The sequence below is a fragment of the Hemiscyllium ocellatum genome, chromosome 18, assembly GCF_020745735.1.
Source record: "Hemiscyllium ocellatum isolate sHemOce1 chromosome 18, sHemOce1.pat.X.cur, whole genome shotgun sequence".
Lineage (NCBI taxonomy): Eukaryota > Metazoa > Chordata > Chondrichthyes > Orectolobiformes > Hemiscylliidae > Hemiscyllium > Hemiscyllium ocellatum.
This window is the reverse complement of record NC_083418.1, coordinates 22,906,959-22,922,855: the sequence shown is the minus strand read 5'-3', so window position 1 is coordinate 22,922,855 and position 15,897 is coordinate 22,906,959. Positions and strand designations below refer to the sequence as shown.

Genomic DNA, 15,897 nt, shown 5'->3' with positions numbered 1-15,897 from the left:
ATAACTAAAATCAGACTATAAAATAAGGACATGATGTATGATCTTAAAATGCAAAAGAGAGTCCAGGTTTGATATTATGTACCCTACTGAAACTTTACGTTTGCAGCCTGGACCAATTATGCTCCACCATTGAACCATGTTTCTCTTCAGAGGGAGGCTTGGTCTCAACTCCCCAAATATAGTACAGCATCATGGTAGTTCACTAGACGTGCTGCATTTCATTAGCCCAATTAATAATAATGTCTACATTTCAAAACGTCATTCATTGATATTAAGTATTTTGGGACATCCTACAAGGTACGATCAAGTGGTGTATAAAACTGAGTTCTTTCTTCATATGGTTTGGAGTTTCCATCACAGACAAACACCATATCCTTTAACATACTGTAAGATCACAGGAAATGTACTTGCATAAATAGCATCTAGAAAACCACCCAGCAATGCATTATGTTTACTTTAGACCTGAAAGGCCTCTGGAGTCTTAAAATATGATGCATTTGGGAGGCAGCAACCAAAGTTAGTCCCTGCACCCCCGCCCCCATGGTCTTCTGGATGGCAACGTCACAGGCTGACTCAGGCGAGGATTGTACCTCAGGTCAGTCCCCATGGAGCCTTAACTGGGAAACGACTAATGACGACATCGTCTGTCCTTTCCATCACGCTGAACTGAAGGCTTTGTCTGGGATCAGGGCAGATTCAGCAATCTGGTAAGATCTCTTGGTTAAGGGGTGAAGGAACTATATCTGCGCTTGTGCAACAAGGCTGATCAGGCAAGATTATCCCTGAGGAATCACCCAAAAGCTGAAGCATCTCTTTTCGGAGGAAGAAGTTAAAAATCACACAACACCAGGTTATAGTCCAACAGGTTTAATTGGAAGCACACTAGCTTTCGGAGCGACGCTCCTTCATCAGATGATTGTGGAGGGCTCGATCGTAACACAGAATTTATAGCAAAAAATTAGTGTGATGTAACTGAAATTATACACTGAAAAATTGATTGTTAGAATACTGTATTCTAACAGATGAAAGGCTTAACAGGCAATCAATTTTTCAATGTATAATTTCAGTTACAACACACTGTAAATGTTTGCTATAAATTCTGTGTTACGATCGAGCCCTCTACAATCACCTGATGAAGGAGCGTCGCTCCGAAAGCTAGTGTGTTTCCAATTAAACCTGTTGGACTATAACCTGGTGTTGTGTGATTTTTAACTTTGTACACCCCAGTCCAACACCGGCATCTCCAACTCATGACTACTTTTCGGAGTAAGCATTTGATAAAATGGGGAAATAGCATTTTAAAACGTGGAACAACAAAATGTGTATTGCGCTTTCCTTTTGAAAAAGTGATATAACATTCGCACTATAGAAATCCCGAACAAATGTCCATCTCCACCTCAATAAATCCTGCCCCTATTTAAATAAAAAAATATAGCGTATACATTTAGTAAAGTTAATTGCGCTTTGAAAGTTCAGATTTCTGCAGAATGTCAGGAAATATGATAACAATATATTCAGGTTTCTATTTGATTTTGAATTTAAAAGCATAAATTGGGTAGATTCGATTTGCTGAACCCAGACTACAAAATCTGTGACAGCTTGACCGATTTCCTTTATATCCGCCACACAGTTGCAACGGGAACACAGCCCTGTATTAGTCAGCCTTACCTCCACATCAACCAAAAAGGTTACACTCAAACTGAGTATTTATTACAAATGCCCTGTTGAGACCTGCGTGTGACACGTACATATATTGGGGCAAGATTGGCCTGTGTTCGTGTTGCTGTAAATGCGGGTGGCAAAAAGTGATCCATATCAGAATGTGAAGAGTGTGCATTTATAGTTGACATTTCATGATGCACGCTGGCTGGGAGCGCTGAGAAGATTTGTGGGAAGGAGGGACCCTATTGCTTTAAGACTGTGGCAGTGCGGTGCAGACAAGCTCCCTTTAATCGGCACCAGGGCTCGGTGACGTCACTCCAGCCTCCTGATTGGTTGCCAATGACGCCATCCTGTTGAAGAGAATGACTTCATCCCCAGTTCATTCCTGGTGAGGTTGCACCTTCTGTTTTTGCTATTGCTAATGGCCAGCCCACAACCAGCCAATCCGACAGAACAGCAGCTTGCGGCAGGCTGGAATGCAATGACATTCATTTTGTGTTGCTCTCCTTGATTCATTTTTGCAAAAAAAAATTGCAGGATCATTTACCCTCCCCACCCCCCAATTAATCGTGCGGCTGAAATTGTAAGCAAGCTTGTCCATGGTAAATAAGGGGAGTTCCCGGAAGTAAAGGAGGTGAGTCTTTTTTTATTAATTAAGATGAAAGGGCTCCCTCCAGAAATGCGTATTTCTCCGCGTCGGTCATTCTGTGTGGGTGGCTGACTGTCCCTTGTCCAGTTTCTCTGGCCTTTGCATCCCAGCTCTCGTCTGGAGACTGGGCAATGCAATGTTTGACTGCAGGATGTTGGTGCATCTTTTAGCCGTGCCTGTCCGCTCCTCCTGGGAGGTGGGGAAGCTGCTGACTATCTCTCTCTGTGACTGCAGACTCCCTGCAAAGGACTGCGACTTGCTGGCAAGGGGAATTTCAGTGTCATGCAATAGCTCTGCAGTCGAGGACCTGTGTTTACACATTATAAGATCTTGCTGCACATCACTGCTGTCAAGTGACGCCCAGAATTGACCAGGTTGTGGGATGTCAAATTGGTGCGGAGTTGGGGAGATTTTATTTGTAAAAGATCCTCTCCTTGTTTTTTTTTATACAGGGGCATTGAATTCCTTCGCCTCTCTATATGCATGCCTGTGGTAGTTCCTGGTTTGCAAACGGATACCTTCAATTTAATGACTATATTGCGGATTTGATTTAAGGTTTGGGGAGGGAGGTTGGGAGAGCTGTAACTTGACGTCTGCATTTTGCAGAATGCATCGTTTAAAGCTTTGTCTAATTTTTGTCGAAGGCTTTGATTTATCTAATCCTTTAATCCCCTTTAATATGTCGCTTGTTGTTTCAAAGGGGATTCGATTGGATAGGTAACCGCTCGCAAGTATTTAAAAGAGGGAAAAAAAACTCCTTGTTTCTGTTTATTAAAGGGGTACTGTCTTCAGGGAAATTGAAATGTTAGGCAAACAGACGCTAAAGACATCAGCCATTTAAATTGCAAAGAGATTTAGAGTAGGGTTGGTTGTTAGCCCGTCTAAAATTGTGTCTTCCAAGGTTTGTGTTGGCTTAATAAATGAAAAATGCTTTTCATGACATGATCTTCTGTCCGCTTCCACCAATATGTTTCTGTCAACAAACCAGGTTGAATGGGCTACAATAAATAAGTGTTTGTTTCACAGAGGATAAGAGGATGTCTGATCGATCAATAAAATTTTCAGTGCATTGTGAATCCGTCAATGATTCCGTTGAAAACCACCCCTCAGTCATTTATGCTTTTACTGCAAAGCCTGGAATATCACAACAAACAAAGCAATCCAGCTGTTCCCCTTGCTGCTGTCATCACACAGTCTGTTATTTCTGATTTACTCCCAGTTGTGATCAGGCTGGGACTTTGGAAGGACTCCGAAACCAACTGACTTAACACTCCCAAATATACCTGGCCCAGCAACTGGCAATACTGTCTTTATATTTTAATTGCACGCACAAAATAGTTTTTGCAATGCAATAAATTTTATGGTGACCAGTTGGTATGAGGCTGCTCGAATACTAAGGCAGCTGAATGTGGCTGATGTTGACATTTGCAGGTTCTACTTATCTGCAGAATCCTGAGGTTGGATTCAATTCCGATAACCACCTCTATCACCCCTCTGGGGAAAAAAAAAGTCATAATGAGGAATTCTTGGCATACCCAGTGCCAAAGACCACCTCGTTCCCACCCACAGGAACATGGAAAATATGATCGGGGGTAGGCCCAAACTGAAACCGAAATTGCTGGAAAAGCTTGGCAGCATCTGGGGAGAGAAATCAGAGTTAACGTTTAGGGTCCAGTGACCCTTCCCCAGAACTCAGGAGTAGGAGTAGGTCACTTGGCCCTTAGAGCCTCCTCTGCCATTCAACGTGATCAGAGTTGATCGTCCAACTCAATAGCCTGTACCTGCTTTCTCCCCATATCCTTTTATCCCTTTCACCCCAAGTAATATATCTACATCTTTCTTGAAAGTTTTTCAAGTTCTGGCCTCACCAGTTACCCATGCCAGGGTGGCACGGTGGCACAGTGGCACAGTGGTTAGCACTGCTGCCTCACAGCGCCAGAGACCCGGGTTCAGTTCCTGACTCAGGCGACTGACTCAGGCGACTGACTGACTGTGTGGAGTTTGCACATTCTCCCCGTGTCTGCGTGGGTTTCCTCCGGGTGCTCCAGTTTCCTCCCACAGTCCAAAGATGTGCGGGTCAGGTGAATCGGCCATGTTAATTTGCTCGTAGTGTTAGGTTAGGGGTATGGATGGGTTGCGCTTCGGCGGGTCGGTGTGGACTTGTTGGGCTGAAGGGCCTGTTTCCACACTGTAAATAATCTAATCTAATCTAATCTAATCAATTCCACAGGCTCGCCACTCTCTGGGTGAAGAATTTCCTCCTCCTCTCAGTCCTAATGACCTACCCCTTATCCTGAGGCTGGAACCTGTAGTTCCAGACCCCCTGATGATTTATAATGCCTTTTCTTGAATCTTTCCCATCCACTCCATTGGGGATTTTATAGGTTTCTATGAGATTTTCCCTCTCATTTTTCAAAACTCCAGTGATTATAGTCGTAACTGATTCAGGCTCTTCTTATGGCCATCGCCAGGATTCAATCTGGTGAACCTTCTTTGCACTCAATAGCCAGAACATCCTCCCTCAGAAGGACGCCAAAACTGCAGATGCAACTGTGCACCCATTTCTCACTCCCTTCAAATATCCCAACCTTGACCTATTCAGCAGCATTGACATTCTCACTCGATTAATCTGTTATCTTGAGGAGCAGTGTGACTTGTGCACCTTGAGACATTTTGCAAACTGTCACGTTCACAGTTGAAGCCTGACATGACTGAGATGCATGGCCTTGACTCAAGACAGCCACTGCAACATTCCCAGGACTGGGAGCATGTTCTATCTCTATGGTAGGGAGCCTGGAAGAATTTTGGTTGTGATATTTGTGTTCACATCTCTCTGTAGCCATCCCTTTCTCTGTAACCCAGTTCGGGTAATAGGTTTCTCTGAGATCTTTGTTCTCCTCCAGATCTAAATCTGTGCATCCCCTTACTCCAGTTGTCTCATCATTAGCAGCCATGCCTGAACCTGTCTCAGACCTAAACTCTGCAATTCACTTCCAAGATCTCTCCCTCTTTCCGTCTCTTGCTTCCATTTAAGCCACTTTTTAAAGTCCAGCTGTCCTTGTGTCTCCTTAAGTAGCTCAGCGTTCATTATTTTTGGTAACGTTCCTGTGAAAGATATTTGAATGTTTCACAGCCTCAAGAGGTGTTAAATAAATGCTTGTTGGCAATAACGAGCATTGAAAGCAGCCGTTGCTTCAGCTCTCTGAGGCACTGATACTTGTTTAAAAGTGCACTGTGGAAAAGCATTGCAGAAAATATTTCTCAGCCAAAAAGCGTATTTTTCTTCAAAAAGCGGAATTCAGTTCTACAATGCCTTTCACAGCTTGGGACATCCTAAAGCATTTTCTAACCAATAAATAATTGAATCTCTACTATGTGGGAGCCGGCCATTCGGCCCTCCGAAGAGCGACGAACCCTCCTACCCCATCCATGTAACCCTGCATTGCTTGTGCTTAATCCACCTAGCCTGCATATCCCCAGACACTATAGGCAATTTAACCCACCTAACCTGCACGTCTTTGGATTGTGGGAGGAAACCGGAGCACCCAGAGGAAACCCACGCAGAGATGGGGAGAATGTGCAAACTCCGCACAGACAGTCGCCCAAGGGTGGAATTGAACTAGGGTCCCACGGCGCAGTGAGGCAGCAGTGCTAACTGCTATTTCTGAAGTGTCAGCAAATGTAAGCAGCTATGTAATAATGACGACATAATCTGTTTTAGGTGTTGGCTTGGGCACTGAGAATGGCGACCCCTCCATTTTCTCAATAGCTTCATGGAATCTTTCATGCCTTCTGCAGTTTAAGGTCTCTCCTCAACAACAGTTTAAGGGTGCATGTGGAACACAGTGGTGACATTGCTGAAAAGTAATTTTGCTTAGCATGGATCCAACCCCTGAAGGGTAACTGGGTAGTAAAACATAACCAAGCAGAGATTGTGAATCTCTCCATGGGGGCAGCACGGTGGCTCAGTGATTAGCACTGCTGCCTCACAGCACCAGGGTCTCGGGTTCAATTCTGGCCTCGGGTGACTGCCTGTGTGGAGTTTGCACATTCTCTCCCTGTGTCTGCATGGGTTTCCTCCCATAATCCAAAGACGTGCAGGTTAGGTGGATTAAATTGCCCATAGTATCTAGGGATATGCAGGCTAGGTGGATTAGGCACGGGAAATGCAGGGTTACATGGATGGGGTAGGAAGGTTCGTGGCTCCTCGGAGGGCTGAATGGCCGGCTTCCCCACAGTCCAGTGATGTGCAGGTTTAGGTGAATTGGCCATGCTAAATTGCCCATAGTATTAGGTGCTTTAGTCAAAGGGAAATGGGTCTGGGTGGGTTACTCTTCGGAGGGTCGTTGTGGACTAGTTGGGCAGAAAGGCCTATTTCCACACTGTAGGGAATCTAATCTAATCTAATCATGACCTCTAGCTGTGACATCAGATTCCATCCTAAACCTCCCAACTGTCCATGACCTTTGTTCTAGACTGGCATTGTTCCTTTATGAAAAGCAATGGCTTTTTGTTTCATGTAAGTACATAAAATTATACAATGTTAAAATCAGTGGAGATGCTCAGAGACACTTCGCCCAATGGCCTAGTGGGCAGAGAAATTAGTGCCCGGTAAGAAGAAACCAGCTCAGGAATTCAAAGAAGTTGGACGTAGTGTGATAATTGTATCAGCATTTGTCAGGCATTGTTTGAAGAATCACATTCTTTTTTGTCATTCCACTACAGGAGTGGCATTGGAAGGGTTTGAGATAGATCTGAATTATATTGTGTTAAATTATGAGGACAGATTATGTTGAATGGGCATTTGCAACCTTCACCGGAGATTAATGGTGATATAATTGAGGTGTATAAGGAGCTATCAGGCTAGAGAGGGTGAACCCATAAATTTTCTTGTGGGAGAGGCCAGAACAAGGCAACGTAATCTTTAAAATGAGAGCTACTTTGTTCAGGGGTGATGTCAAGAAGCACTTGGTCACATGAAAGGTAGTGGAAATCTGGAACTCTGTCCCCACAAAGCTGTTGAGGTTATTACATCAATGGAAAATTTTCAAAGCTGTAATGAATAGATTTTTGTTGGCCAAGGAAGTAAGAATCACGAAACCAGAGTAGAGTTAAGCTCCCAATCAATGATCTAATTGAATGGCAGTGCAGGCTGTAGATGTTGAATGGCCGCCTTCTGATTTTATGACTCATTTCTATGTGATGCCTCATTCAATTAAGGTCAAAGGCCTTGAGCTTGGTGCCAGTAGTCTGTGCTGAGGTAGTTCATGTTAATCAGACACCCAGCTCTCTCTCTGTCTCTCTCTCTCTCTCTCTGTCTCTCTCTCTCTCTCTCTCCTCTCCTTTGATTTTTTGAGGAGGCTGTGGGCTTCGGGAATTGGCATTGAGAATAGGAGATGAGGCGGCAAAGATACAATACAGTGACCCCTATATCAACATGCCCAAGATTTACAAGAGGAAAATTGGATATGAGTTCTGTTTTCGAATGCTATCAGTGAGCCCTGCTGAAAGTACATGTGCCTGTGGGAAGTTGAGATGTTTTCCATGGTTTCACTCCCTGACGAGACCCATTCCTACCTTTGTGCATTGATCATCTGGGTGAGGTCACTGAGATAAGCAACATTCAGTGCAGATTCCTTGCTGAGGCTCAAAAGCCTGAGAGACTGGAGGGCACGGTAAAAGGGAGCAGAACATAGTTGGGAGTTAATGCTTTTGATTCTATTTCATTTGCCCCAAAACCACAGTGAATCCCAAGGTGATCTCTAATGGAGTCCATATTCAGGGAAGGACTTGCCAATACAACTTGAGTGTCGCTGAGTGCCCTGAATGGAAGTTATAATGACGACTTTGCCCAGCATTGAAATCTAACCAAACAATACGGTAGCATTTAACTCTGAGCATGAGCTCTATGCAGCACCTTCTTAACATTTCATCCCTCATTGGTCTTTTTTTTCCTCCTTTCCCCTTTTCCCTGACAGTGTTGCCTCCTTATGAAGGTGTGCTTACCTTCCAGTATCTTGTCCAACAGGCAGTCCAGAGAAGGTTGGCTAGGTTGATACTCGATAGGGAGGAGCTGATTTTAAGGGGAGTTTGAGTAGGTTAGGTCTGTACTTGGCATTTCAAAGAATGAGAGACAGACCTGATTGAAACATACAAGATTCTTTGAAGATTTGACAGGGTCAGTGCAGAGAGGTTGTTTTCCCCTTCTCAGGGCCAATCTAGGACCGGATGCATTATCGGAGAATAAGGGGTCATTCATTTAAAGTAGAGATCAGGGATTTCTACTTTGAGGGTTGTGAATCTGTGGATTTTTTTTTAAAACCATGAAGGGCTGTAGCGACTGGCTAATTAAGTATACACAAGGCTGAGATATGCACTTTTTTTAATCAGTAAAGAGAAAAGGTAGGAAAGTAGAGTTGAGAATTATTAGATTAGCTATGATTTCTGAATGAATTAGAATCCCTCCTGTGTGGAAACAGGCCCTTCGGCTCAACAAGTACACACCGACCCTCCGAAGAGTATCCCACCCAAACCCATTCCCCTACATTTATCCCTGACTAATGCACCTAACCTATACATCCCTGAACAATATGGGGCAATTTAGCACAGCCAATTCACCGAACCTGCACATCTTTGGATTGTGGGAGGAAACCGGAACACCAGGAGGAAACCCACGCAGACACGGGGAGAATGTGCGAACTCCACACAGACGGTCGCCTGAGGCTTGAATCAAACCTGAATCCCTTGCAGTGTGGGGCAGCAGTGCTAACCACTGAGCCACGGTCCTGTCCCAATTTTTTATTTCAAATTTTTAATTTGATTTGAATGGCGAAGCTGACTTCTATGTCTCACGGTCTTAAGTGTTCATTAGATATGCAGGGATCTTGAGTGCTTGCAAAATATTTAGCCACAAGTGGGTGTGGGCTAGGGAGAGGAAGTACAACATCACAGCCAAGCCAATCCAGTTTTTGCCCAACATTCACCTGTGAATGTGTCTGAACAGTGTGTCTGTGGAAATCGATTTTTAGTAGTGAGTACCCTACTCATGACTGACGTACATGACAACAGCGTGTACATTTCAGAGGTATTCCACTGTTTGCTATGTATATGCAACTCTATTTCATTTCTTTTAATTACCTTCCTAACTTTAAACATTAGTATCTGAACTGACTGGAAATTCCATCTGATATGTACTGGTCTGTATAGTTTAGCTTATAGCTTGTTTGGAAATCTGTCAAAGTGATATGCTTATTTGTTTTCAGCATCTCTGTAAGCCGTTTGTTTTTACATCCAAACCTATTGTTAGAAAATACCTGGTCAAAATAATTTCAAAAGTTCGTTCACTACTGCAGTAAATGGAGAAACTACATTTCCGCAGGTAGGAAGCACCAAATAGGACATTTGGGAGTCAAATTGGGAAACAGCCTTTTCCTGCAGAAGGTGGTAGAGATTTGGATTGCTGTCCCTCAAGTGTACAGTTGTTGGATTGGAGTGTTTAAGACTGAAGCAGTTTTTTTGTTTTTGGTGGGAGTGAGAAAGTGTATCACAGAATATGGGACAAAGGCAGAAAAGAAAAGTTGACATACAGATGATTGTGATTTTACTGAGTGGTTGTATAGATCGCAAGCTCTATGCCCTATTGCTGTTCTATATGTCCCTGTGTACAACAGTGAAAATGTGTATACTGTATGTACTGTTTCTCACATTTAGCTAGGAAAGGAAAGCAATTACCGATACGTGTGTTATAGTGCATGTTTTCCCCCTTCCAAATGATCTGACTTATCTAGCAGGAAGCCTCCATTAGGATTTGTTATAATTTGATGGCAGTGATTTAAAAATTAAAGGTTTGTGTACGCAGGCAGGACTTTTCAGATGGTGGGGTTTCCCTGCTAATCACAGCAACCTTTGCGGCATAGTGTGTCAGGGTGGAGTTGAGGGCAATCCCCGATGTAGAAGGTGGTGCGTGAAAGAGTCATCTCACCTACAGGGTGGCTCAGTGGTTAGCACTGCTGCTTTACAGTGCCAGGGACCCGGGTTTGGTTCCACCCTTGGGCGACTGTCATCTGTGTAGAGTTTGTACTTTGTTGTGGTTCTGCTCGCCGAGCTGGAAGTTTTTGCTGCAAACGTTTCGTTCCCTGGCTAGGGAACATCATCAGTGCTGTTGGAGTCTCGTGTGAAGCGCTGCTTTGATGTTTCTTCCGGTATTTATATTGGTTTGTTCTTGCCGTTTCCGGGTGTCAGTTTCAGCTGTAGTGGTTTGTATATGGTGTCCAGGTCAATGTGTCTGTTGATGGAGTTTGGGGATGAATGCCATGCTTCTAGGAATTCTCTGGCTGTTCTCTGTCTGGCTTGTCCTATGATAGTGGTGTTTTCCCAGTCAAATTCATGTTGCTGGTTGTCTGAGTGTATGGCTACTAGAGATAGCTGGTCGTGTCGTTTTGTGGCTAGCTGATGTTCATGGATGCGGATTGTTAGCTGTCTTCCTGTTTGTCCTATATAGTGTTTTGTGCAGTCCTTGCATGGTATTTTGTAAACTACATTAGTTTGGCTCATGCTGGGTATTGGGTCCTTTGTTCTAGTGAGTTGTTGTCTGAGCGTGGATGTTGGCTTGTGTGCTGTTATGAGTCCTAAGGGTCGCAGTAGTCTGGCTGTCAGTTCTGAGACGCTCCTGACGTATGGTAGAGTGGCTAGTCCTTTTGGTTGTGGCATGTCCTCGTTCCTCGGTCTATCTCTTAGGCATCTGGTGATAAAGTTGCGTGAGTATCCGTTTTTGGCGAATACCTTGTATAGATGTTCCTCTTCCTCTTTTCGCAGTTCTGGTGTACTGCAGTGTGTTGTGGCCCTTTTGAATAGTGTCCTGATGCAGCTTCGTTTGTGTGTGTTGGGGTGGTTACTTTCATAGTTTAAGATTTGATCTGTGTGTGTTGGTTTCCTATGTACCCTTGTGGTGAATTCTCCATTGGGTGTTCTCTCTCCTAACACGTCTAGGAATGGGAGTTGGCTATCCTTTTCCTCTTCTCGTGTGAATCGGATTCCTGTGAGTGTGGCGTTGATGATTCGGTGTGTTTTTTCTATATCTGTGTTTTTGATGATTACAAAGGTGTCATCAACATATCTGATCCAGAGTTTGGGTTGGATTTGTGGTAGGGCTGTTTGTTCTTGTTGATAGGTTCGGCCTCCTGTGTTCTGTTAAACTTAAACTGGCATACTTAAACTACTGGACCTGTGCCTCACCACACACTTTACATTCAACAATCAGATATACGAACAAATCAACGGAACACCCATGGGATCACCAATCTTGGGACTCATAGCAGAGGCAGTTATGCAAAGGTTAGAACATACAGCCATACCACAAATCCAACCCAAACTCTGGATCAGATATGTTGATGACACCTTTGTAATCATCAAAAACACAGATATAGAAAAAACACACCGAATCATCAACGCCACACTCACAGGAATCCGATTCACATGAGAAGAGGAAAAGGATAGCCAACTCCCATTCCTAGACGTGTTAGAAGAGAGAACACCCAATGGAGAATTCACCACAAGGGTACATAGGAAACCAACACACACAGACCAAATCTTAAACTATGAAAGTAACCACCCCAACACACAAAACGAAGCTGCATCAGGACACTATTCAAAAGGGCCACAACACACTGCAGTACACCAGAACTGCGAAAAGAGGAAGAGGAACATCTGTACAAGGTATTCGCCAAAAACGGATACCCACGCAACTTTATCACCAGATGCCTAAGAGATAGACCGAGGAACGAGGACATGCCACAACCAAAAGGACTAGCCACTCTACCATACGTCAGGAGCATCTCAGAACTGACAGCCAGACTACTGCGACCCTTAGGACTCATAACAGCACACAAGCCAACATCCACGCTCAGACAACAACTCACTAGAACAAAGGACCCAATACCCAGCATGAGCCAAACTAACGTAGTTTACAAAATACCATGCAAGGACTGCACAAAACACTATATAGGACAAACAGGAAGACAGCTAACAATCCGCATCCATGAACATCAGCTAGCCACAAAACGACACGACCAGCTATCTCTAGTAGCCATACACTCAGACAACCAGCAACATGAATTTGACTGGGAAAACACCACTATCATAGGACAAGCCAGACAGAGAACAGCCAGAGAATTCCTAGAAGCATGGCATTCATCCCCAAACTCCATCAACAGACACATTGACCTGGACACCATATACAAACCACTACAGCTGAAACTGACACCCGGAAACGGCAAGAACATCCATCAACAGACACATCGACCTGGACCCCACACACAAATCACTGCAGCTGAAACTGACACCCGGAAGCGGCAAGAACAAACCAATATAAATACCGGAAGAAACATCAAAGCAGCGCTTCACACGAGGCTCCAACAGCACTGATGATGTTCCCTAGCCAGGGAACGAAACGTTTGCAGCAAAAACTTCCAGCTCGGCAAGCAGAACCACAACAACGGATACCCGAGCTACAAATCTTCAATCAGATTTTAGTTTGTACTTTCTCCCTGTGTCTGCATGAGTTTACTCCAGGTGCTCCGATTTCCTCCCACAGTCCAAACATGTGCTAGTTAGGTGGATTGACCGTGCTAAATTGCCCCATAATGTCTAGGGATGTACAGGCTAGGTGGGCCAGCCATGGGAAATGCAGGGTTATAGGGATGGGATGGATTGGGGGGAGCCTGGGGGCGGTGCTGTGCAGATGGTCAGTGCAGACTCGGTGGGCCAAATGGCCTCTTTCTGCACTGTAGGAACTCTATGACCTTCCCACTAGAGGCAAGGCAACCCTCTTAGGGTTTCTACACTGCCCCCCAAACCTCTCCTTCCAACCTGAGCACTGAGGCAAGGCAAGGAGCAGCCCTTCATTGAGAGCCTCAATTGGGGCCAAGGATACCATTTGTCCCACTAGGCCTCACTCACTCCCTTAGAATTGGAGAGAGCCAGGGGTGCAAGAGATGGCCATTGGGGCCCCACTCCTCTCATCCACCTGCAGACCTGTCAGCAGGGGAGACAAACTGTATATCATACACAGAGATTCATCTGTTCCACCCTGTGTGCCTTGAGGTTTGTTCCATATCTTTAAAATCTACCGAATATACATTACCATGCATACATATTAACGTGGTGAGGTAATGCACTAGACAGAATGCACATCAGCTCCTGTCTGCAGACAATTAGCTGTACTTGCATAAATAATAATTATACTCCATTCTATTATTTATAAAATATGGAAGAAAGTATTTCTGCATTTTTGTGGGAATATAGAGAATCTCTTTACAGTGGCAGAACTCCTTTTATAAAAGATTAATTGAATATTAATGCTATTTTTATGCCTGCCAATTCAGCATTTGAGAGTAGATCAGAAGAAAGACCACTGTATCTCCAAGAATAAGTACTACTTTCCTTCTTTTCTGCTGAATTCATGTGCCTGTTAAAGATACCATTATGTTTGTCCACTTCTATCACTTGGTACCAAATACTCCTAGGTCTAATGTGAGCTCCCCCCACACCCAGTCTTAAGAAAGCAAGTCGTTGTGCAAATGTTTCTATATACACACGCGGCATTCTCTCTCTTTTTTTGTTGCAGCCTATCTGACTGAGACTGCCAAACTGTGATTCACCATGTAGTGTTGGTCAGTGGTATAAAGTATTATAAATGCTCCAATATTGAACAAAAATTGCTGTTTGTCACATCACAACTATGGGCCTCCATCCTTACCTCTCGCTACTTGGGAGATCTAAAGCAATATTTATATAATACCTTTTTAAATATAGAATAAGCGCACTGAGCCAAAGAAGTGGGCATCTTCAAAAGAAGGAGGAGAAAAGGTCAAATTAATAATCTCATTGGTGGAACCAGAAGACAGAGCTATCAATGGGAGTGCAAAGTCAATATCGATAGAGTCATACAGCACGGTAACAGGCCCTTCAGTCCAACTCATTCATGCTGACCAGATATTCTAAATTAATCTAGTCCCATTTGCCAGCACCCAGCCCATATCCCTCCAAACCCTTCCTTTTCATATACCCATTCAGTTGCCTTTTAAATGTTCTAATTGTACCAGTCTCCTCCTCCATCTCTGGCAGCTCATTCCGTACACACACCAGCCTCTGTGTGAAAAAGTTGCCCCTTAGGTCCCATTTAAATCTTTTCCATCTTACCTTAAACTCATGGCCTCTAGCTTTGTACTCCCCCACCTCCTCAACTTGACATGAAGGACTTGATACTGTTTGGACAGAAAGGTTTGGATGAGCTGAAGTTCAAGGGTGAACGGTAAGATCACTGAAACAGTTGAATCTGAAATTGCAATGGACAAAAAGACCACTCTTGCATCAAATGGAATGATGTAGTGGGTGAAGTGACTTTGGAGGGGGAAGGTGCATGTGCAGGCTAGATAGATGTTTTCAGCATACACACGGTATTTGATCACAGTTCTGCTGATGAAGAGATAGCATGAGGAGGTGGAAAAGGCCAAGGCGATGATGTTGGTAGCTCAGTGGTCAGCACTGCTGCCTCACAGCACCAAAGACCCCTGATTTTATTCCACCCTCTGGCAATTGTCTGTGTGGAGTTTGCACATTCTCCCCGTGTCTGCGTGAGTTTCCTCCGGGTACTCCAGTCTCCTCCCACAATCCAAAGATGTGCAGTTTAGGTGGATTGGCCATGCTAGATTACCCATAGTGTCCAGGGATGTATAGGCTAGCTGGGCCAGCCATGGGAAATGCAGGATTACAGGATGCAGTGGGTCTGGGTGGGATGCTTTTCGGACTTGATGGGCCAAATAGCCTGCTTCCACATTGTAGGAAATCCATGATTCTTGAGGTAACAGTACAGGAAAGCAAAGTGAAATTGATGGAGATGGTGTGGTTTTGATTTGAAAGGAATCTAAGCAAGAGAGTGTGTACCTAAGCAAGCCTTTGGAAGAGGATGATATGACGCATAGGAGCGGTACCAGAAGGTAGCTCCAACTGGGCTTCTGCAACATACCTGCCAACCATTAAAAGAAAGAGTGTGACTGGACAACAAACTATAGCATGTGGAAACCTAAAGAAAGGGAGTGGTTAAAAGTCCCATTGTTGTTTGCCTGTCAGAGTTTGTGCTAACGCTGCCTGGCCTGAGCTCGCCCACAGTACACTGAGCTGAAAGCTCCACGTCTGCAAGGTCAGCTTCTTTGTATAAGTAGCCTGAACTCCCAGCACAACCTTGACCTTGTATCAGCATCCGGCCTAGTGGGAATATTCGCACAGTAATTCCGAGGTGTTTGCGTTTTTTAAAAAAAAATGCGACTGCGTGTGGGAGAACAGGTGGTCGCTGCTTTTCCTAGAGCTTTGAAAGTGTTTAATTTTTGAAAAATTTCAGCCCTTTGTAAAGGCCGGTAGGGAGAATGGAAGGCCGAATCTATGTGCAGCACAAAAATGAAGTGAAAGGTCGTTATCACATTGCTGTTTTGTGAACCCTTACTGTGTGAAAATTGGCTGCCCTGTTTCCTACATGACGACAATGACTGCTCTTCAAGGGTACTTCATTAGCTGTGAAGGCCTTTGGGATG

The 15,897-nt window shown here is 44.3% G+C and overlaps 1 protein-coding gene across 1 annotated transcript in view; it reads left to right on the top strand.

The window, feature by feature from the left end:
• The first annotated feature begins 2,094 nt into the window (after positions 1-2,094).
• Positions 2,095-15,897, top strand: part of LOC132824365 (dual specificity protein phosphatase 8-like) — a 229,298-nt gene continuing 215,495 nt past the window's right edge. Inside the window, exon 1 of the mRNA XM_060838756.1 lies at positions 2,095-2,296. The gene's annotated coding sequence lies outside the window, so the exon portion shown is untranslated. The remainder of the gene's footprint in view (positions 2,297-15,897) is intronic.